The 24,185-nt window shown below is 40.6% G+C and overlaps 1 pseudogene; it reads right to left on the bottom strand.

Moving 5' to 3' along the window:
- Positions 1 to 23,802, bottom strand: part of LOC110588166 — a 116,087-nt pseudogene extending 92,285 nt beyond the window's left edge.
- Between the last annotated feature and the right edge of the window lie 383 nt (positions 23,803 to 24,185).

Consider the following 24,185-nt stretch of genomic DNA (forward strand, 5'->3'; position numbering starts at 1 on the left):
TTATGCATTGTCAATTATATCTCAATAAATCTGGGGGGAAAATAAAGATTCATTACACTTAAAAGCCAAAGAGGTCAAGGATCCACTGAGCTCACCCGCTGAATTCCCTACCCAAAACTCTCTGCACCATAAGAATGACTGCTCCCTGCATGTGAATCCACCATCCCCTCATCATGAAACAATGAGTTAGAGTATAATTAAGTGTATTGAACTCCCACTTGGTGCCTTGCACTTTGGTGAACAAAGATTTCAGATACAAATGTCTGCTTAACTCAAAAGTATCTGTGATGTATGCTGTTCTTTCTAGACCTCCTTAGTGGAAGTTTATCTGTTTATCTAGGATAATGATGCATGTTTATGCTCAATTATTCATGGGCTGGTTTGTATCCTATCTTACTTCCAACGTCCTTTTAACAAAATGAATCAAGATAGGTTCAAGTACTCCTTTTTTTTTTTTTCCTAAGAGTTTAATTTTTTTAGAGCAGTTTTAGGTTCACAGCAAAATTGAGATTTCCCATATACTTCTTGTGTCTACACACGCATGGGCACCTTCATCATCACTCACCTGAGTCAAGTACTTAATAATAGCATAATACCATTTATGGAGTACCTAACACAAAATCTCCTTTATTGTGCACAATAACCAAGGTAAACAGCATTATTATATCCTTTTTGCTTTTGTGTAAACTGGCTCAAAGACCTTCAGTAATATCTCCAAGATCCATGCAGCTAGAAAGTGCCGGAGATGCCATTCAAAATCAAAGTTATCGGACTTAAAAGTGGTTTGGTTTCTTCAACATCACCACAAAAACAATTTCTTACCTCTTTATATTTTATCCCCTGAAATCTGGCATAGGTTCATTTAAAACAGGACATTTAGCCATTCCTGCAACAGAAGAAGTGCCAGTCACCCTGTTTATGGGGTGATGTTTTGTGTGGTCATAACAAGTAAAGCATTGTTTTTGTCTTTGCTGGGAAGGATTTTATCCCACTGTCTCTGGTCCATCCATGCACTCCACCTTTCCAGGTCTGTAGAGATACTTCTAGGCTTCTTTATCGCTTCAGTGTTGAAACTGAAATAATCTCAATTCTGAGAACATTAGGAACACCTGCATGCCAATGAAATGCAAACATTAATCAAAACCAAATGTAAGAGATTCCAGGGTTGCATGTCATCTATATCAGCCACACTCTGCCCCTCTCCCCCAGGAGGGATGATTGAAAGTTGATTACAAGTTCTTTTTGATGATGCTGCTAAAAACCATTTGAAAAACATCATCCCCTCTCTTCGCAAGATGGATTATATTGGGCAACATGAAGTCATGATTACATTGCACTAATTTTAGCTAAGTCAGACGTCTTCATGAAGGCATTGCTCATGCCTGTCAACCACGGCTGACTGAGTCAAAGTTCACCCAACTTTGGACAAAAAGAGAAATAATCAAACACGCCCTGTCTCTGTGAAGGGGCTGCTGCCTCATCAGGAGTAAAGCCAAGACAGGTCAGTTCATTTCTAGATCCCACGAATTCTGCTGCCTCTCCTGGGGTGCCCCCACAGCATCCCACGGTCTCCTGGCTTTTCAGTAACATAGGCACAGTAGAGAAAAGTGAAGCTATTTTATGGTCCCCCCACTTCCTACTCCCCAAACCTTCAGCAAGGAACCTGTTTTCAAGAACCATGATGCTAATACTTGCCTCTCTCTCGTGGTTTCTGTCTCTCTGTAAATTGGAGTGGGTCTTACTATGGTTCCTCTATGATCTGCTTTGAATTATCTTGTAATCCTAAAAAATGTGTTGCGATGTTCCAAGACAACAATGCCCCCAGAGCTCTTTCAGAGTCTCAGGACTAGATGGATTGTTAGCTGGTGGTTTTTCCATTTGTTATTTATTGAAGACTCTGAGAGGTTTGGAAGGGGATTCCAACTATTCTGTTTCTAACAGTTCTAATTCTTAATCGATCTGCTATAATGTAAAGAGACTCAAGTTATAAAGCTTTGCATTTTATCATGGCCTCCATATCCAGCCTTCAAGTCATTGATGAACATCGATTAAGGCTACCAACATAATGAGGTACCAAACTGATCTACAGGTATTTCCTCAGCCCTGGAGGTATTGGTTCAATGGAAGAACGGGTGCACAGACTCTCATCTTTCTTCCCTAGTGACAAGAACCACATTTCATTCCTTCTAACTTTTCAGGTCTCCTGAAAGCTAAAAGAACACTGGTGACTGGTGAGTCACTAGAATCTATGCCTGTTGAGAGGCCCCGGGACTAAGGTGAGATCCAAGTCTCCACTTTGCCAAATACTGTATGAGTGAGACCTTGGCCAATGTCTCACAACTTCTTCAAGGTTCAGTTTCCTCATCTCTTAGATGAAAGTAATTATAATAACTACTTCTCAGGGTTTGTGTGAAGCTCAAATAAGTGAATTGACATGAAGCTTCTTTGTATAATGCTAACCATTATACAAAGGGTATATAGGGAGGGTGAGCCTTTAAAAGCTTGATTCTAACATCACCTGTCAAGGTTGGCACGGAATTGTCATTTTTGGCATTATTTTAGAGACACAAATTAAGACCAGATGTCTCATAAAATTCCTTATGTTCTTTTGGCGAATCTGTTGCAGCACCTGCTAACAAATGAATCCAGATCTTTAGAGCCAGTCTTTCAGGCCACAAGCATCATATAAAAGTGCAGGACCTATTATATGCCCACGTCTAAGCTAGATTCTCTGTGGGAGACACTGGAAGAAGAAGCAGCTCCAGATATCAAGAATTTTATATCTCGTTAAACTCAATCCAATTAACTCAATTAATCAACCAGCCCTCACTAGAACATTCTACATGCCCAGTTCTGCCAAGGTGCCACAGGAGAGACATTCTTGCTCTATAGGAATTTGACATCTGAATCATTTCATGGCTCCCTTATCTTTAGAAATGGGGACAAGAGTTGTTATAAGGCTATTAATAAGAGAAGGCAGGAGTCTACCTGGAAATGAGAAAGCAGGCCTCACCAAAAGTAGACTGGAAGGTCAGTCATGAACTTAGGAGTTCTCAGGACAGGATTACCATATGCAACTCAGGATTAGAGCTTGGAGACTCTGCTTCTTAATGAGGTACAATCAGTGTGACTCTTTCAGCCCCTCTTCGTGTTGTGTGACCAACTTACTGGTATGGTCTGTCCCTGTAACCATGGGAGAGGGAGATTCTGAATGGTCTTTGCTGTTGCCAAGACCATACCCACTCATGTTTTAATCAACCAGAACCCTCCAGTTCACTTGGCATGGAGTGCCTCTGTTTAAGGAAATGTCCACATCTGCTTCACCCAACAAGGATGGTGAATGAGTTTGGTTTGCTCCAGAAGAACCTGCCAGCCTGGCAAATACTGTAATGGTCCTCTTTAGAAAATGACTTTTCTCCCTCTCTCCCACACCCCCTATTTTTCTCCCCCACACTTAGAAAACAACAAGAGTCAGAAAAACAGCCCAATGGACTGGAATAATTGGGGGACAGTTTATAAAAGAGGTGGGGAAGGAACTGAACCTTGAGGACGAGGTGACACCAGATATCCAAGAAGATGGAGACGCTCCAGACAGACAAAACTGGTTGAGCAATGACAAGACTCCCCAGATGAGCTTCTCTATAAGTCTATAACTCCCTTAAGGACAGCAGTTGGGACTCAATGCTTCCTCTTGCAAGTTGGGAATAAAATAGCAAAGGGAAAGTGACCACTTTTATTTTGTGAAGGAGTTATTCTCTCTATTGCTAGATATTGATATATGTACTTAATAATCAAGCTGAAAGTCTTTTTCAGCCTCCACACTCCAAATTAGGCTTTCTTCATTCTGGTGGTGATTTTTCTCCCTTCCCAGGTGTGGCCCGCTGGTTCACTTGCTAAGAATAATAATAGCAGATTATAATGCTAAATTTATAGACAACCTTAGTTTCAGTTACTACATTCAGTTCTTTATGTGCTTCATCTTGTGTGATCACCATTATACAATGTGTATTATAAAAGGAGACTCTACCAAGCAAATCATTAACAAGAGAAGGAAGACTTCCCCCCAAGGAAGTAGTATTTAAACTGAATTTTCTAAATATGGTGTAGGAGTTCTGGTAATCAAGTCTGGGAAAGACATTCCAGGCAGTGGGATTGGCATCAAAGAGATAGGAACAAGCATGGGATGTTCCAGAAAAAGCAAGTGGTTGACCACCATTAGATGATAAGGTCCTTGTGGGAAGGGGTAGAGCTGGGACCAGACACGCGGGAAAGGGCCAAACTGTGGGGAGATTTGTACACAGCGATTTTAACAAAATGCAACAGGAATCCCGTGGCGTGACTTTAACAGGGGAGAGGCTTTATCAGATCTGCATCTTAGAACATTTGGGGCTGTGTGGAGCATGGATTCATTGAGCAGGGAGACAGGAGGTCCGGGTGGCCAGCTGGGAGGCGATCACTATGGGCATCCAACTGAGAGATGATGAAGAATGGAACTGAGGCAGTGATGGAGGGGAGAGAGGATCCGCCTCAGTCAAGAGGTCTCTGCCTCAAGGGCTGAGAACGCAAGAAGACTGGAAACGCTAGCAAGCAAATGCCCGTGGCACCAGGCTGGAGATGTGTGAGGCCAAGGGGACAGTAGCTATAATTGGTGCTGGGCAAGTTCAGAAGAGGGAGTGTTTACAGCCTGGGGACTCTAGCGAAGCTTCCAGAAGGGGTGCTATTTGAACTTCATAGCAACAAATGAGTAGGATTTTAATAGACAGAAATATCTTGAAGAGCATCCCAGGAGGGAACAGCAAATGCAAAGATTTTAAGAGTGGAAAGCATGAGGCTGACTGGGGAGATAGCAGGACAAAAACACACGGAGAGGCTAGCCTCCCCATGCTGCCCCAGCTGAAGGAACCCTTGAGCAGGATCCTGTCAGCTTTCCTGCTCCGGCTGGTAGGCGCACACTAATAACCCCTTCCAGGCAAGGGTAGAAGAAATGATACATTGTCTTTATCATAGAAAGCCACAGATAATGGTCTGGATGAGCTCCAGGGCCTGGAATACCACTCCCTCAGCAACGCCCAGAGCGTGGCCGGGGCCATGGGGTAGAGGCTTCATCAAAAGGAGTTTCTGTTACAAATCTGTTAGGCTTTCTTACACTCCCTTCCTACTTTCCTTTGGGCAAATGGCCCTGCCTCTCCCAGCGCTTTGTTGTCCTGCATCTCCTCTCAAATTGTTTCAATAACGAGTCTTCCATCCTCAGCAAAAGCCAAATGGCAAAGCAGGGCTGGTGGCGGTTGCCGCAAACTCAAGTCTTCAGCCTGGAGGCAGCTCGGGGCTCCCCGTCTGCAGGCTCCCTGCATCCCCACCTGGGCCAGGAGGCCTGGAGGCTGAGGGCCCCATTCCCGCCCTCCTCCCACCTCTCTGTATTCACCGGCAGCTCCGAAAGCTGTTTAACAGTAAGTGAAACATTTATCCCCTAATTCTCAGATGTATGTGATCTGAAAAAAAAATAAGAGAGGAGAAAATATCCTGAGGACGTCAGAGGAAGGGAAATGTGGAGAGCAGATGCCACTATTTGGTTTTGTCCCCGTTTTATCTTTTAAAAATACATAAAACATGAATAACTAGGGAGAAATAGTTCCAGCTTTTGGGTAAAATAAAAAAAGGGGGTATTTTATAGTTTGGGTTGCACTTCTTACATTTTAAGTTGTTTTGCTACTCAACACACTTCATGAAATCATAAAATTCTGGAGCCGGAATAGAACTTGAGAGGTGACTTATTCCAGTTTCTGGTTTTTAAGTTGATGAATGAGCATGCAGGCTGAAAAAAACCCTTTTCCTTTCATACTCAGTATAGAAGTTTCCCCTCTTGGCCATGCTAGCCTCATTGCACCAGGCGGAGAGGCAAAAAGATTTCGTTAGGTACAAACACTCATTCACTGCTTTTGTTCATTTACTAATTATCTACTGAGCACCTACTAAATACGAGATGCTCCAAGAGACAGTGGAAATGCAGACATGATTCCTGAGTCTCACTTACGTGACTGGTCTTACCAGAGAGGGTGGTGTGATGTCACCGTACCCAGAGGACACCTGAAGAGCACAGGGGGCGGTGGACAGGTGAGCGAAAAGCTCAGCCAGACCGACGATGAAGTTGTGGTAGGACGGACCTCATTTTAACGTAAGCAGTAGAAATATCCAACCGTCACAATATCTGTGTGTCATCCTTTGGTTATAAAAGGATGTCCACAACAATCTCCTTGTTTATTTTCCTCACAGTCATGTGAGGTAGGTCTTCTTATTTTGCCTGACGTATACATTAAGAAATGGAGGCCCAAGTTTTCAAAAGTAGTAGGTGACTGACTCGGAAGTCAAATTCAGCCTCAGGACTTTTAGATCTCTTGCTCTCTTCTCTCCCTGATGTGGCCTTTCTATTATCATTTCAAAAAAATAAACGAAGAGTATGGAGCATCTCTGGTGTCAGGCACCGTGGTTTATGTTTGTTGTGGGGGAAGAGAGGGGGTGGTACAGAGATGAGTAGACCCTCAGAATCATATAATCTGAGAGAGGAAGAACCATAGAATCACACACAAAGACAAAACGTGTTTATTTGTTTGTTTGTTTGTTTGTTTTACAAAACTGAGTCACCAAAAAGGTAAAACAAGCAGCGATTGTTACCGGAGTCTGGGGAAGGAGACATCACCACATCACGGGCCAACGTGGTGTCATGAGAAGGATGGGCCAATAGAGCTTGCTGTTTGGGAGTAGAGTCAATTAAGAGGAAAAAAGGAAAACCATTAATTTTTTATGAAAGTGGTTAGACGCATGGGCTGTCGAGTCAATCAGAGGTGGGTTTATATCCCAGTCCTGTCCCTCTGTGGTAAGTTTGAGTAATTCACTCAAACCCCACCAGACCACGTAAGCATTCAGTGAGATCACGCACATAAAGCATTGATCACAGACCAGGAATACACCAATTCCCAATAAATGGTGGGGATGGTGATGGTGGTGACATCACTGCTAACATCATCATCGTCAACCCTCATTCTCTCAGACAGCCCAAAGAGGGTCCCTCAGGCCACCCCCGAACATGGCTCCCTGCCACTCACCCAGGCGCTAATCTAAGAGCCTCTTAAGAAAATGTGGCTCTCTCCTCACCTCCCCTCCAGTCTTCAGTCCCCTGTGCCTGACTCTTGCAGAACAACCATTTCCACAATACGGTTTTTCCTTCAGGATCTCCTTGTTTCCTGGAACTTTCTGTGGAAGTTACATTCCTCTAGAAAGGACAGCCCTTCTTCCCAAGGACCTGACCTGTGCCTGTTATAGTCCCCAGTGTCCCCTCAGCAGATAGGAGTCAGGGGTACCCTAGGACATGTCTGCTCTCCCTTAGAGATTCTCTCTTGGTCTGCAATTATTTACTGCATAACTCTGGGCTGCACTATTAGCAGTCAAAGCTGTAGGGGACCCAGCTGCCATGAAACAGACACATAAAGGAAAAATGTGAAACCAAAAATGAAGTGCTGCAGCTGAAATCTGTGAAGGAGGCAGTGTTTCTATTTAGAGTCCACCAGCCTCCCCAGCAGGTCTCCATACACTACTCTCCTCCCCCAACCCAAGCTCCCTCAGCCTCCTCCTACCCTCCAACAAGTTGTCAACTACTCCCTGAAGGAGAAGCCAGAAGGTGTGCCAAAAAAGGGCCTTGGCTGGGAGTCAGGACCCTGGGGTCCAGGTTGGATTCTGCCAATGATGAGCTGTGGGAACTTTGGCAAAGGGCTGAATTTTTCTGAGCCTTCATTTGTAAATGACTAGACCAACACTGCCGCTCTAACCCTTGGCGATTCTGCTGCTGTGCTCATTTCTTAGCACATATTTTATAGATACACACACACACACGTGCACGTGTGCACACACACAATCACTCATTAGTGAATTATATTATTTTAACATTCATAACAGTTATCCTGTCACACTGTCAGTGTGACGTGAAAAGCAGAAGAATTCTCATATTAATACTACAGATAAATGTTACTTTCCGTAAGATATAAAACCTGATTCAAAATTACAGGAAAAAAGGGAAGTTTTAAAAATAATGTGTAGTGTGCTCGCTTCGGCAGCACATATACTAAAAATAATGTGTAGAGAGTATGAATAGATGATTCATATGAAAGAAGGTGCAAACAGTAAAAAACACTGGAAATACATTTTCTCTTATGAGTAAAAATATAAATCAATACATAAATTAATAAATATAATAATATATAAATATGACATAATAATAAAATAAAGTAATAGGTATATTGATATATTAAGACATTTATAAACTCTTATTAATCAAAACAGAAACTTCTGCATCAGAAACAAATACATAAATGGGACAGCATAGAGAACTCAGAAATTAACATGTGTGTGGGTTTGTGAGTATGTAGGTGGGTGGGTGTATACCTAACATATGATAAAGATGGCAACACAAACCAGTAAGGGAATGCAGATTATTTAGTAGATGGTTCAGGAGAAGTCAATTCCCATATGGAATGTCAATTCAGAAAAGAAGTAGCACAGATGTCTAAAAAAGCATTTAAGGAACACTCAAACTTGCCAATAATCAGAGAAGTCGGATTAAAACAATGAGATACAAAGTGGTAACTTTTATAGTTTTCAGAAAGCAAAAACAGCTGGTGAGAGTGTAAACTGGAACTGCCATTCTAGAAAGAATCTGCCAGCATTTAGCAAAACTAAACGTTTATTTTTCTTGCCCAGTGCATTCACTCCTAAGTATAAATCCCAAAGAAGTTCTCCCATGGGTCCGTAAGCGTGTGTGTACAATAATGTCTCCTATGACATTGTTTGTAGTTGCAAGTAGTTGGAAGCAAGCTAGTTTTTTATCACTAGGGATAATGAAAAAGTCATGTGCAGGAAATGCAAGCTAAGGCATACTGTGCAGTAATAAACAAAAAAGCAAGGATAAATCTCAAAAAATATGTGGCAAGCAAGAAACAAAATGAAATTTCTAACACAATTCCATTAATGTAAAAAGAAAAAGAAAAAGACAAAAATGCATACACAGAACCCCAGTGTATCATTTATAAAAACACAAATTCAAGGACACATTAGAACGGTTTTCTACCAAGAGTATATTGGTAAGGAGTCAGTCAAGAAAATACAAATCCCCAGGCAAGAAGGGATTGGGGTGCACTCAAAAACATTGGAAGGGCTAGAGGTGTGAGGGGCAGAGAAGACCACCTCTAGTTCCCAAGTTCCCTACCAGACTTCAAAAAATAGGAAGTTGAGACTGTCACCCCTAAGAACTAAAGGAAATACGACCGATAGTACAACTGCGTCCGCACTGAAGCAAGTGATTTATGAGAGAAGCCCAGGGGTTGCTGCAAGATTTCATATCCGCCAAAGCTCACACATCTGCTTGCAACTAGGGAGGAAAAATAATGTTCTCCTAATTCTAATGACAGCATCTCTCACGAGTGAAATATAAACTAGCACCCTTCTGATAATAGAATCTGGAACATATAAGCTTCTAGCTTGGTGATGCAGGGAGCACCTGAAAGGACGTAGGGATGGCACTGAATACCAACAGACACTCTTCTGGCTGCCCAGGACCCATTCACACCCTTCCATATTTAACTTCCAAACAACAAGAGTATCAGCAGCACACTTTCTGCCTACATGATGCGATTATCCCTCATGCAGATAAAGAGGCATTCACCCTCTCCACAAAGAGGTTCCCAAGTGGAACATCATCATTGCAATCATCGTCTAGTTCAATGTCACTGAATCAATCTAAAGACATGTACTTAACCACCAAGAGCATACTTTACATAAAATAGTAAGGGAAAGGAAGAGGGGAAATGGAAATTCTGTATTGCTTAATATAGGCAAATAAAGACATATGAACCTATACCTAAGAAAATATGAATGCTGCTATAGCCCTCATTTCTACAACCGATCCCAAGATTACAGTTGATATTTTAACTCTTATTCCACTACCTATTCCATGATCTCTTTGTTCTTCAACAACCACTTCCACTAACCATGGTTCTTGATCTAGGACAGTGACCCGAAACTTTATTCCTAAAGGGCCTGAACCATTAGTGGCCCTGACTGGGTTGGGCTACCATAATTTTCCACTAAATTTTTCACTGGCATGAAAATACTAGCAGACACCCCTAGCTCCCCAGAATCCACATATGTGCTTTCTGATTCTGTCTTAAAGCAGCAAAAGTATTTGAGAATTGGTCCCTTTAGACAACACAGGAACACCCGCTCTTCTGTGTCTCTTGGATCAGTGACATGAGGAAAACAAATTGGAGAACCTTCCATTTCATTGTAATAAAAACTAAAGACAATGAAAAAAGCTATCGAAAGAAGTCACAGCTTTCCTATTGGGAAGAAACAATTTGAATGACAATTAACTTCATAGCAGAAACCATAGAAGTCAGAAATGAGTGGCTTAACATTTCTTAAGAGCTGGGGGGAAAAAATACCTTAACCCAGAATCTTATAACTAGTGAAAATATCCTTTGGGAATTAGAGAAAATCAGACATTCTCAGATAAAGAAAAATTAAAAGAAGTTATCCCCAGCAGACCTGTCTTAAAAAAATATCTAAATGAAATTCTCTAAAAAGAAAGAATATGATAAAATAAGGAACTTTTGGAACATCAGGAAGGAAGAACAATGTAAGAAAAAATATGAGTAAATACAATAGGCTTTTGTCGTTGTCCTCCTCCTGCATTTTCTAAATCATATTTAATGGTCGAAGTAAAAATTATAACACTGTCTGATGTGGTTCTAAATACACATGTATATAGGTATGTAAATAAATGTAGAGTAAATATTGAAGAAATGTGTATCATAGATGGGCCATCAGATTTTTTTCCCCCAGGAGACCTGCTCCACACTTCATCCTAAGGATTCCAGGTCCATAAACGTGTTTAGGAATGGAAATTGGACCAAGGGCCATAACTATTATGATGACTTGAAGACCTAAAATATTTTTGTTTATGCATACCAAGTAAGACTTACATAGCTTTCCACCTATTGATTCTTGGGAGAACATGATCAATTATATATCAAAGATTTCTGGAGGTCGAACCCTTATTACCAACTTTAACCCTTCTATTGGTAATCTGCTCATTTGGTCTCTGTTGGTTAAATGTTGCTTTTTGGTCTCTGCTGTTTGGGAAGAAGTGCATTTCAATGGTACTGTCTCCTGCCTTCATTCTCAACTTTCAGAGAAAGTCACTACAGAGCTTTCAAAGAATGCCAGGGCTCCCCTCACCAATGTATGTTTTATGCCTTTCTGAAGGAAGTGTCATTTGGACCCTTTCCAATGAGCCAGTAAGGAGATAGGTAAGTAAATTCTGGCACATCAATTTATTTACTGCGGGGCAGAGTTAAATCCAGGCTTCAACCTGTATCAGTTAACCTCTGCTGCATAAACAGTCTTTCAAAAACCATAGATTAAAACTGCAAATACGATTTCTTTTCTTTTTTTTTTTTTTAAAGATTTTATTTATTTATTTGAGAGACAGAGAGCACGAGAGGGAAGAGGATCAGAGGGAGAAGCAGACCCCCCTGCCGAGCAGGGAGCCCAATGCGGGACTCGATCCCGGGACTCCAGGATCATGACCTGAGCCGAAGGCAGTCGCTTAACCAACTGAGCCACCCAGGCGCCCGCAAATACGATTTCTGTGATTCTCTGGGATTATTGAGCAGTTCTTTGGGCTTAAGGATGAATGATTTAGGATAAATCACGTATCTGAAGATTTTTCTCCAAGTCTCCAAGTTATCACTCATCCACCAGTAGCTAGCCTAAGCTTGTTCAAACGGTGGCAGAATGGTTCCCACCAGCAAGAGAGTGCAAATCCCAATGCCTTTGCTTGGATCACGTTTGCTAATGTCCCATAACCAAAGCAAGTTAAATTGTCAAGTCCAGATTCAAGAAGTGGAGAAAGAGTGAAATCCTTTTGATGGAAGAAGTGGTGAAGTCCCATTACAAAGGGGTGGGTATACAGGAGTGGAAAGAATTATTGAGTAAATTTTGCAAACAAATCATCACAGAGTTAGCCAACAGAGAAAACTGCAGAGTCATTCCCAGCTGCTGAAACTGACACTCTGAACCCATAATTTTTTGATAATACACCCAAATCAATAACTTCAACAGATCTCATGTTCGTTTTGATTTATCCTGTAATGGGCGGGGGGGTGGGGGGTGGGGGGGGGATGCGGGGAATCAAAGATCACCAGCCATCTCCTCCCCAATCAGACGTACTTGTCCCTCTGGGTTAGGCTGGGCTCTGACTTTAGTTACTGGTCTATAAGTAATGAGAACTGGCAGGAGCAGGTTTTGAGGAAAACTAAGATCTACTTACAAGAGAATTGCTCCAGGCAGTTCCAACAAGCTTGCAGTCTTTTCCAGCTACACTAACCTCCTGAGATAATGGAGAAGCTGCTGGGAAGAGAGTGCCAGTCAGATGTGGGCTTTAAGGCAATCGGATCCGTCCAACTTTTCCCACATGTTCCCAATTCACTTTTTATGGTGTCTCCCTTTGCAAAGCAATGTCATAATTTTCACATGTGACATAGCAAGGCTGTGAATTCAACCTGCAATGTAATTCTATAAGACACGGGATCAAATTGTGGATCTGACATTTTTATACATTGGCCCGGCAGCCACAACATCTAAGAGATTCTTTTAGCGCCGTCATCCAGGCTCCCTGGTTCCCTGATTGGGCTTTAATCAGATAATTTAAACTCTCTAAAGCAGTCATAAGCCATTGTCCCACTCCATAGTCCCAGTAGTCTTTATTTCCATCCTTAAAGTTTACTGCAACTGCTTCTTGGTTACTCAAAGTCTCATCTTGAAAAGAAAATTTGCAGGCAACAACAGGTGATAATTTAAAGAATACTTTCGTTAGTGCATGCCATGGATTAATACCCACACCACCGACAACAATATCACCATTGCTTTCAAATGTAACTTGGTCAAATAACAAATTCAAGCCTTCCATATATAAAGATATATTTCCTACAACCACTACTGATACCAAATATTTTATCAGTCAAGATTCGGTCAGGAAAACACTAACACGCAATGTATTTCGAGCAGGAAAGGATTTAATACAAGTAATTAGGTACTTAAAAATTGACGGAGTTGCTGGAGGAGTGAAAGGTCAAGGAAGGATGTCTCTACCTCTCAGAGAATTAGGAGGTTTCTGTCAACCAGGTCAAAACTGCAGGAATTCACCGTTGCAGCGGATGCAGTAAAACGTTGTAAAAGCTCATCCGTCTAAATCCTGATGTCTGCATGCCACAGAGGGAGGCAAATTAATGACATCTGCATCTATTCTTTATATCCTTCCAAATCCTTTATAAGAATTTTTTGTTGGCAAAATATAAAGTGGAACTTTACTGTCAAGAGACTCTGAACACTGTAATTCCCAAGGATACTTGGGGAGAACATATAAGAAAGGTGGGATTTGGAGACTGAGTGGGAGTAGAAATTGAAAAAGGAGAAAAATAAAATAAATTTAAACAAGAAAGAGGCTTTGTACAGATGATGACAATGTGCTCTGAATTAAGGAATAAGACAATTCTCTGCACCTGAGGTCCAGTCAGGGGGAGACATGAGAAAAAAAATAAAGAAGCTCATTCACTGCATATTAGATAGAGCTCCCTGGGAACTTAATGTGTATATTCATATCAAAGTCAAAAAATTATACCTTCTTACTTCTTCCTTATTCAAAAGAAATTATTTGAAAGAATAGAACATGTTGTGCACATTAAAATCCTTTTTAGTATTACATATGAGAAAAGAATAGTTGAACTTGATATTCTCAAAAGCTACATCCTGAGAATTTTGAGTATTCTGTATTTGTGAATTTGTTTACTTTTCCCTTTAACTTGGTCATTCTTTTGTTTCATGTATTTTGAGGCTATGTTATAAATTATATACAACTTTAGAACTATTCTGTATCCCTGGTGGATTGACATTTTATCATTATCAACTACCCCTCTTTTGCTACAGTAATACTTCTGGACTTTGTCTTCTTTATCCATCAGTATAGCTATTCCAGCTTACTTTATATTATGATTACATCATACCTCTTTCCATCATTTTATTTTCAAAATGTCTGTATCTTTATATTTAAGGTCTGTTGCCTATAGTCATCTTATGGCTGGTTGTGATCTTTAATCCAGCCTGTTATCCCTGTCTTTTAATAATGTCATTTAGTACATTTACATTTAATGTAACTACCAATATGTTTGTAATTAAACTATTATTCTACTGTTTGTTTTATAATGTCTTGCTTATTATATTTTCCTTTTACTCTCTTTTCTTGCCTTCTCTTGAACAAAGTCTCAAAGTTTTTTTTTAAGATTTCTGTTTTCCATTATTGGCTTGTTAATTATACATTCTTCTACTATTTCTTTTTAGTGGTCACCCTGAAGATTAGAGCATCTATCCCTGACTTTGTGAAGTCTAACATAAATTAGAACTTTTATGTCCCAAGATAAAACATGGACTTAAAAACATTTTAAATTCCAGAGTGCCTGGGTGGCTAAGTCAGTTGAGCGGTGGGCTCTTGATTTCAGCTCAGGTCATGATCTCAGGGTCCTGGGATCGAGCCCAAATCAGGCTCCGCACTCAGCAGGGAGTCTGCTTGAGATTCTCTCTCCCTCTCCCCCTACCCCTCCACCTGCTCGCACTTGCTCTCTCATCTTCTCTCTCTAAAATAAATAAATAAATCTTTTTAAAACAACATTTTAAATTCCACTTATCTTCTTCTCTTTTCAAGCTTTGTTGTCAAGTATTGCATTCACATATATTTCATACCCACAGGACACTATTATTATTTTTTATGAAAATAGTAGTTTATATCCATCCATGTAATTATCCATTATATTGTTTTGTGTTTCTTTCTACAATTTTTTTCCAATCTGGGATCATTTTACTTCTGCCTGAAGAACTCACTATAGTATTTTTTTAGTATAGGTATGCTGATAAGTTGTTTCTGTTTTTATAAAATGTGACTTTATTTTGCCTTCATTTTAAATATTTCTTCTGAGTGTAGATTTCTTTTTTTTTTTTTCAAAGATTTTATTTATTTATTTTGAGAGAGAGAGAATGAGAGAGAACACATGAGAGGGGATAGGGTCAGAGGGCAAAGCAGACTCCCTGCCGAGCAGGGAGCCCGATGCGGGACTCGATCCAGGGACTCCAGGATCATGACCTGAGCCGAAGGCAGTCGCTTAACCAACTGAGCCACCCAGGCGCCCCTGAGTGTAGATTTCTAAGTTGACAGTTATTTTCTTTCAAAAATAAGTACATTATACCATTGTCTTCTGGCTTTGATTGTTTCTCTTGAGAAATAGTTAAAGTCTTATTTTCTTCCTTTGAAGGCTCCTTTCAAGGTTTCTGTAGCTGCTTTCAAGTTTGTTTTTGTGTTGTTTATTTTGCCTTTGGCTTTCTTAAGTCTTATTACGATATGACTAAGAGCGGATTTCTTTTAGCCAGTTTGATATTTATAGTGAGTTTTGAATCTGTGACTTGATGTCTTTTGTCAGTCTGGGAAAATCTGTGGTTTTTAATCTCTTCAAACATTTGTTCTGCACCATTTTCTATCTCTTCTTTTCTGAGGTTTGAATTACATTGGATCTTTTCAAAAATCCCAATATGTTAGTTACATTATTATTTGTATTATTCTTTTCTCTGCTCTATACTTAAGTTTATATGTTTTCTGCTGATGTATCTTCTAGTTCATTAATCCTCTCTCCATCTGTATTTAATCTATTATTAAAATAGTTTTCTTGGGGAGCCTGGTGGTTCAGTTGGTTGAGTATACAACTCTTGGTTTCAGCTCAGGTTGTGATCTCAGGGTTGTGGGATGTAGCCCCACATCAGGCTCTATTGTTCAGCATGGAGCCTGCTTGGGATTCTCTCTCTCTCTCCCGCTGCCCCGCCCCGCCCCCTGCTTGCATGCTCTCTCTCTCTAAAATAAATAAATAAATAAAATCTTTTTATAAAAGCCTGTTTCTTTTTCCAGATTTTTTAGTTTTAGTTCTCAAATTTGTTTCTTTTTTATAGATTACATTTAATTTCTAAAATTTTAGTCATGTATTCTTTTTTCTTAAACATATTAATCACAATGTTATTAGGTGTCTGTATATGATAACTCTCTCTCTCACTCTTTCTCTCTCTCAGATACACACACACACACACGCACACCATTTATCTATCTGACAACTTTTTATTAAATACTAGGAACAAGTGGACTACCACTGCTGAGAGTATAAATCAGTAAAATCACTTGGAGAGGTGTCTATAGTATCTATGAGAGCTAAACATAGCATATGCAACATAACTCAGCAACTCCTAGATATATACCCAGCAAAAAATTATTACCTATGTACACCCAAAGATATGTACAAAAATGGTCATAACAGCCTTATTTGTAATAACTCAAAACTTGAAATAACCCAAATGTCTACCAACAGTAAGATTTAGACAAACTGTGGTAAATCTTACAAGAGAATACTATGCAGTTATGAAAATGAACTACTGCTACACGTCATGATGGATGAATCTCACAAACATAATGCTGAAAGAAAAAAGCCAGACAAGAATATACACATGATTGTGTGTGTGTGTGAGTGTATACATACACTTCAAAAGAAGCACAATTAATCCATGGTGTTAAAAGTCATGATTGTGGCCCCTTTTGAGAAAGAGGGGATGATAGTAAACGGAAAGGGACTGGTAATGTTCTACTTCTTGATCTGGACATTTGTTACATGGATGGGTGTGTTCACTTTGTAAATATTCATCAAGCTATACAATTATGATTTGTACACTTTTCTGAGTGCATAATTCCAAAACCCTATTAAAAATAGGAATGAAACATCAACTCAGTGGACTACTCTTAAATTACTAAAAGTTATATTTATTTCAAACTATGGAAAATATTTATGATATACTAATACATAAAAAGTAAGATATAAATTGTATCTGTATTACAACTACAATTATTGTATAAATAAGTATTATATGGGAAGTTTTGGAAGAAAATAAACCAAAATGATGAGTGGTTATGTTAAAATGAAGACTCAGTAGGAAATTTCTAGTGGCACCTGACTGGCTCAGTCGATTAAGTGTCTGCCTTCAGCTCAGGGTCTCTGGGTCCCGGGATTGAACCCCATGCCGGGCACCTGCTCAGCAGGAAGCCTGCTTCTCCCTCTGCCTCTCCTCACTGCTCATGCTCTCTCTCTCTCAAATAAATAAAGTCTTTCTTTTTTTTAAAATTTTTTTTTTAAAGATTTTATTTATTCATTTGAGACAGAGAGAATGAGAGAGAGAGCACATGAGAGGGGGGAGGGTCAGAGGCAGAAGCAGGCTCCCCGCCGAGCAGGGAGCCCGACGCGGGACTCGATCCAGGGACTCCAGGATCATGACCCAAGCCGAAGGCAGTCGCTTAACCAACTGAGCCACCCAGGCGCCCCATAAATAAAGTCTTTCTTAAAAAAAGACTAAATAAGAAAATTTTAAAAGCATTTTCTTTAATGTCAATTCCATTTTTACAAAGTAGAGCACTTTTATAGAAAAAAAGTAAAATTTTATAAATGCTGACTTTTCATTTTCTTAACACTAGTAAAAATCTTAACAATCTTTTTTTGGAATTATCTTTGGAATACAAAAAGCTAACAGCAGATGGATATCAGAATTACCTGTTGGTGTCAAAGACTCCCAAGCTCTACCACTCTCTTTTGATTATTAACCGACAGTGTAAATTAGTCACTAATCTCAGTGAGCTTTTTGTGTTATGGGTCATTTGATAATCTACTGAAAATTATGGAGCCGCTCCCTGGAAAAATGCATATGCTTACCTATGATCAAATTTGTAAATGATTTCCATGAGTTTATGAATCCCCTGAAAGCCAAGGACACAGATCCATGGTGATGAGACAAAGCCCCCTGCCAATGAAGAACTGAATCCTCTGAGCATCAGAGAGTCCCCATTTGTCTAGAACTTAGTATAAGAACAAACCCTCTGATCCAAGTCCTCACTTCACACACGACAAACTCCAAACTTGGACATCCATAAGACTTGTGCATGGTCCCAGAGGTACTCAGTAGAAACACTGGAATAAGCACAAAATTATAAGAAAAATACATAATTAAAAATATATATATATTGAATCTTCTGAGAGTCACCATTGATTTTAGGGCCAAATCCCCCTAGAAGTGCTTTTTCATTCCCCTCTGTCCTGCACTCGTCCACACTGTGAGGCTTTCATGCCTGCCTTCAGTAAGTCTCCCAGTTTACCAGCTATGTGACTTTAGGCAAGTTGCTTAACCCTCCTGTGCTTTAATTTCCTCTTCCGTAAAGTGGAAATGACAGTAGGACTCACATCCTGGGATCGTTGCTTTGAACAATGCCTGAAACATTGCAAACTGCCCAATATATATCATCATTGTTTTTACCATTAATACAATTAATTTGTAGAATCGTTGTGTTAGGTATCTTTAGCCTGTGAAATAATACATATGAGTGTGCTGGGTCAACATTAAAGCAACTTCCATGTAGAAGACATCATTATTAACATAGTTGGCTCGATAATGATGATAGTCATAGGTCATAAAATTAACATGGATAGAATATTTAACCTTTTTGAAACCCTGGCAGTTGTTCTGTTTGGGGAATTGAAGAGCACTGTCCCAATAGAATCCCAGAGAAGAAACCTGCCCCAGAGGAAAGATGACCCTTAGATAAACAACCATAAACAGATTTCAGTATCATCATTAGGCCAACAAATCATCCTTCAAAAACACCAGCTGACAGCTCTGTGATCCAGTACTGATGGGAAAGTAAACCCTGCTGGGGTGAAATAATTGAGGGAAATATGGCCGGATTAGATGTCATCTGATGAGTTTACATTCTATAATAATTTAAGCAGTCATCGGATCTCCTACCCTGCCTTATCCAGCTCTGCAATACTTAATATTTGTGGCCGCTCCTGGTGGCTCTCCCTCAGCCCTAACTCCTGGCCCAGGATTTGTTTAAATAAACTGGATTTCCTGGGTGTGATTTGAAATAAATTAACCATGGGATGGCCGCCTTCCCACCAGGTTCCCACTGGGTTCCTGTACATACTGCTTTATTCCCTCTTTAAAAAAAAAAAAAGATTTATTTATTGATTGAGAGGGAGAGAGAGCATGGGGGGAGGGGCAGAGAGAGTGGAAGGGAGAGAATCTCAAGCAGACACCCCGCTTAGCATGGAGCCTGATGTGGGGCTTAATGTGACAACCCTGAGATCACAACCTGAGCAGAAACCAAGAGTCCCACGCTTAACCAACTGGCCATCCAGGCACCCCCATACCGCTTTATTCCAAGCGCTTAGAAGCACTTTTTAACAGCATCTCAGCTGCGTCAAGAGAGAAGAACTAATCATTCATCTGCTGGTCCCATCAACCAGGAGGAACCGATTAAATTACCAGATTGCACCATGTGCGTTATGTGCAGCATGAAAAGCTGGGAAACAATTCTAGGGTTTGAGTCAGAGCAAAAGAGGCAGCCCTGAGAAGGGCCAGAGCACAAGGCTGTCCCGCGGTTTGTTGTGGTCCGTTTGGGGCGTCCACCTTCCTGAGCTGATGCGGCAGCAGCTCCCCTCTGTTGGGTTGCCTGGATTCCTTCACGAAATTCCACTTTCATATTCTCATATTTATGAGTTTGCATGGTCGCGCTCCGCCATTCATTTCTGCCCCTTCCCCATCTGTTTCTATGAGGCGGCCACATGAGAGCAAAAAAGAAGACATGCTAGAAACTAATTCCTTGAAGTAAGAATTTACTGTCTCTGCCACGTAGGGGAGTACAAAGGGAGGGGGGAGGACCTTCTGTAATTCACTCTTGAAAATGTGACAGCTGCTGGGTGTCTCAGGTTGGGGATGGGGGCAGTGAGTTTTATGTTCCAGGACCCAAAGTTTGTCTTCCTTCTCGATCTGGGCAGCAAAGGGACTTCTTCTGAAAGACTAACCGAGTTCATGAAGCATTCAGTGTGAATATTCACCTGGGTGATTCACTCAGTGTTTTCACTGTCACTGAGAATAAAACAGTGTCAAAGTTTGAAGGGAGCTGAGAGATTATTAAATCCTACCATGCTATTTTACAGATGGGGAAACAAAGGCCCGAGGGATCGTTATTTGTCTAAGGTCGTATATGAGGTATGTGGCAGAGCCACGTCCAGAAGCCTCAAAAACTCCTCACTCCCCAGGCCAAAGGATTTTCCCAGAACGAGCCTCCTGAGTTCCATGCATCCCTATCTTGTCTTGAGACCCTGATGGAGCTCAGACTCAGAAAATTGCTGTCAGTGACAAAGAGGGCCCTGCTCCTACAGGTGTAGGTCCGCACAAACTCTCTAGATGACAGGAATATTCCCTGTGATCCAGAAAAAACTCCAGTTCAAAGAATATGTTCTAAAGCATACAGATGTGCAGAAAAGTTGTATGTAAAAATAGCTTCGCAATTAATAATACAGAATTCATATTATAAAAAGATCTCAAAATTATATGTATGATAGCAATCTTTAAATTACAGAGAGGGATTTGAAGGACATGTACCAATTGTGGTTAATTGGATGATAAAGAGGATTTCCTTCTTGGGGTCTTTCTTTTTTCTTTTTTCCAGAGTAGATGCATTTATTTTTTATATGCAAATATACCACCCTTGGAGGAATATAACATAACAATTTAATTTCTGAAAATTATGTCTGCCAGAGAGATGTGCCTTCTCCTTGACTCGTATGCCTTCATCCTTCGGTGCAGAGCCTCAGCACTTTATGCTTTAAACAAATCAGAAAAAGGCTCTGGAAAGAAGAAACACTATCAGCTCAGAAAAGAAGAGTTCCTTATACTTTCTTTTTTTTTTTAATTTTATTTTATTATGTTATGTTAGTCACCATACAATACATCATTAGTTTTTGATGTAGTGATCCACGATTCATTGTTTGCGTATAACACCCAGTGCTCCATGCAGCACGTGCCCTCTTTAATACCCATCATGAGGCTAACTCATCCCCCCACACCCCTCCCCTCTAAAACCCTCAGTTTGTTTCTCTGTGTCCATAGTTTCTCATGGTTCGTCTCCCCCTCCAATTTCCCCCCTTTCATTTTTCCCTTCCTTCTAATGTCCTCCATGCTATTCCTTATGTTCCACAAATAAGTGAAACCATATGATAATTGATTTTCTCTGCTTGACTTATTTCACTTAGCATAATCTCCTCCAGTCCCATCCATGTTGATGTAAAAGTTGGGTATTCATCCTTTCTGATGGCTGAGTAATATTCCATTGTATATATGGACCACATCTTCTTTATCTATTCATCTGTTCAAGGGCATCTCTGCTCTTTCCACAGTTTGGCTATTGTGTTCCTTATACTGTCCGGGTTTATTGAGATGGAACAACATGACTTCTCTTGTTTTATATCAGACACTAAATCTAAAGTAATAATCTTAACAAATGGGCCAGTTCTGATTTTTCTTCCTTATCCCATAACATAGCTCCAGTGTGACAGAACATAAAATTAATGGCCCCGGTGTAAACTAATGTTGCAGAAACATCACATCTAATTTTTTATCTGAAATAAACAATATAAAATGTAATTTCATGATCTGAAATAAAAGGTTACAAGTCTTAAGCACTCAGTTTTCCAAGAAAAAGAAAAATATATCGAATACTGTATTTTTCTTCATACTCCTAAAACATAAGGTCTTTGTAGAAATTAAAACAATACTTAAATCAAATACAGATACAATACAGACTAATGAATTGCATTAGAAATCCTTAAGAAGTTTGCCCTGCATCAGGCTCAGCGCAGAGTGGGGAGCCTCCTAGAAGATTCTCTCTCTCCATCTCCCTCCCCACTTCCCCCCCACTCGCTCACTCTCTCTCTCTGTCCTCCTCTCTCTAAAATAAATAAATAAATCTCTTTTAAAACAGAAATCCTTAAAAAGTTGAAACACTTAAACAAAAATGAAAGTGAATAAAAGTAAAAAATATTGCAAACAAAAATAATTTATGACCCTATCCTATTCATCGTAGTGCACAGCACTAGATTTACAGTAACAGGTACAGTTAAAATGAACACTGAGGTCACTTTACGTAAGTAAGATGATGATCTTCAAATGACATTAAAAACAGTTGCTTTGATCTTTGGGGGCTTTGCCTTTGTAATAAGTACCTGCACTACCCTGTCCAGGTTAAGCACTTACCTTTCTCCATTTGAAAGTCTTTCTTTGGGCGCCTGGGTGGCTCAGTTGGTTAAGCGACTGCCTTCGGCTCAGGTCATGATCCTGGAGTCCCGGGATTGAGTCCCTCATCGGGCTCCCTGCTCGGCGGGGGGTCTGCTTCTCCCTCTGACCCTCTTCCCTCTTGTGCTGTCTCTCATTCTCTCTCTCAAATAAATAAATAAAATCTTTAGAAAAAAAAGAAAGAAAGAAAGTCTTTCTTTGGAATCACACTGTCCCACGCAAAGATGTTTAACTCGAAGACTACTTAAACTCTGGAGAAAAAGCAGCAACTCAGAGTTAGGTATATTTGAGTTGTCACTTCTTTGGCAAGAGAAAAGAAACTGCATTTTTAAGGTCACTCTCGAGAAGAGAATGGTTTGAGGGTACAATTTTACACAATCTGACATATATTTCCTCCATCGGTAACTGCGGACTTTTCCCAATGCAAGCGTTGAAGGCTTCAGTCACAGTTCTGGATGTCAATCCAGTTCTGAAAGGAAAAGACGTGGAGGGTGACTTGTCCAAGGCTCCTGAAGAACAGGATGATTGTAGATCAATCATACATCTGTGTCCAATATTTCCCAAAACTGACTGAAGCTGCTCTCCAATGGGAATACAATGCTGCTCCTAAAATGGAGCCATATTCATCAACTGCTGAGCGCCAGTTTGACCCCATGATTCCATGATAGTTTGGACCCTCTGGAAGTCGATCCTCGGTCATAGAGCTGGGGAATCTGCTGCAACCTGCACCATAACTTTATTGAGGAACACACACTGCTTTTCACCAAAGGAGAGCAAATTTATTTTACAAGCGTGACTGGAGGACGCCAATGTGAAATATTTCTTGTAGAAAATAATTTTGTGCTCACTGCGTTAGTGTCATATGTCAGGTAAAAGAAGCAGGGGTTTTCATCTTGGCTGTTCAGGCTTCTCTTCAAAATCACCAGATCTCGGCCCCAGAGCAGGTGACACCAGCAGAGCTGCTCCCAATCCAACTCCCGGCACCCAGACCAGCCCAAGTGAAAGGGAAGCACTTGCTGGGCTTCCTCCCAGGAAGAGGCCAGCAGCGGTCAGCAGGTCAGTCCCGCAGCCTCACTCCAGGCTTTATTATGCCGCTGCCAGCCCAGGCCAACCCTGCAACCTCTCTGTGTTTTTCTATGAGTTTTTTTTCCAAATTATATACACTGATATGTTTGTGTTTTAATTGGGAAAAATATTACTTAAAATAAACCAAATGTTTTAGTAAACATTTCTTCATTTTGCTCTTGAGCAATCCCTCTACAGAGTGCTCCTTTGAAACCAGTCTTCTAGTCCATGAAGTGATTGGACCCCCCACCTGCACCCCACCATCACCACCAAACTACTGACCCATTCTGATACCCCACCCCTGGAGACTGCATCCCTCTTCCTTTGCCTCCTCCAACATAGGAGCTCTCAGATCTACTGAGCTCCTGCCATGAGATGCAGTCTCACTCGAAAAGCCAATATTTTAGTACTGAGTTCCAGCATCCCCATATTCCAGCATCTGATGTCAGACAGGACCAGAGTGCTTAGTTGCCCTGACAACCACATTGACCATTGACTGAATCATTCCTGTGCCTGGTGTCCCAGATATGTACTCCAGTTTGGTCTTCTCTTGTCCTTGCTAGAATTCCAGTTCAAGTCCCCCTTCCTAGTTCCAACATCCTCTGTTGGCTCTTCAAGTCCAGTGGTTGAGAACCTAGCATACTTTGAGTCTGTATCCACTGGAGCTATGACATACGGAATCAACTGAGGTTGAGATTCTTCAGGGAGAGTTCCCTGGAAGAGGTTCTCATCTTCTGACACTCAAAGCATGGCAGAAAGCTAACAATAGTTTAAGGGTTTGTGTTTAAAGAAATACTTGGCAAATACTTGGG

This window comes from Neomonachus schauinslandi, chromosome 6 (assembly GCF_002201575.2).
Source record: "Neomonachus schauinslandi chromosome 6, ASM220157v2, whole genome shotgun sequence".
Lineage (NCBI taxonomy): Eukaryota > Metazoa > Chordata > Mammalia > Carnivora > Phocidae > Neomonachus > Neomonachus schauinslandi.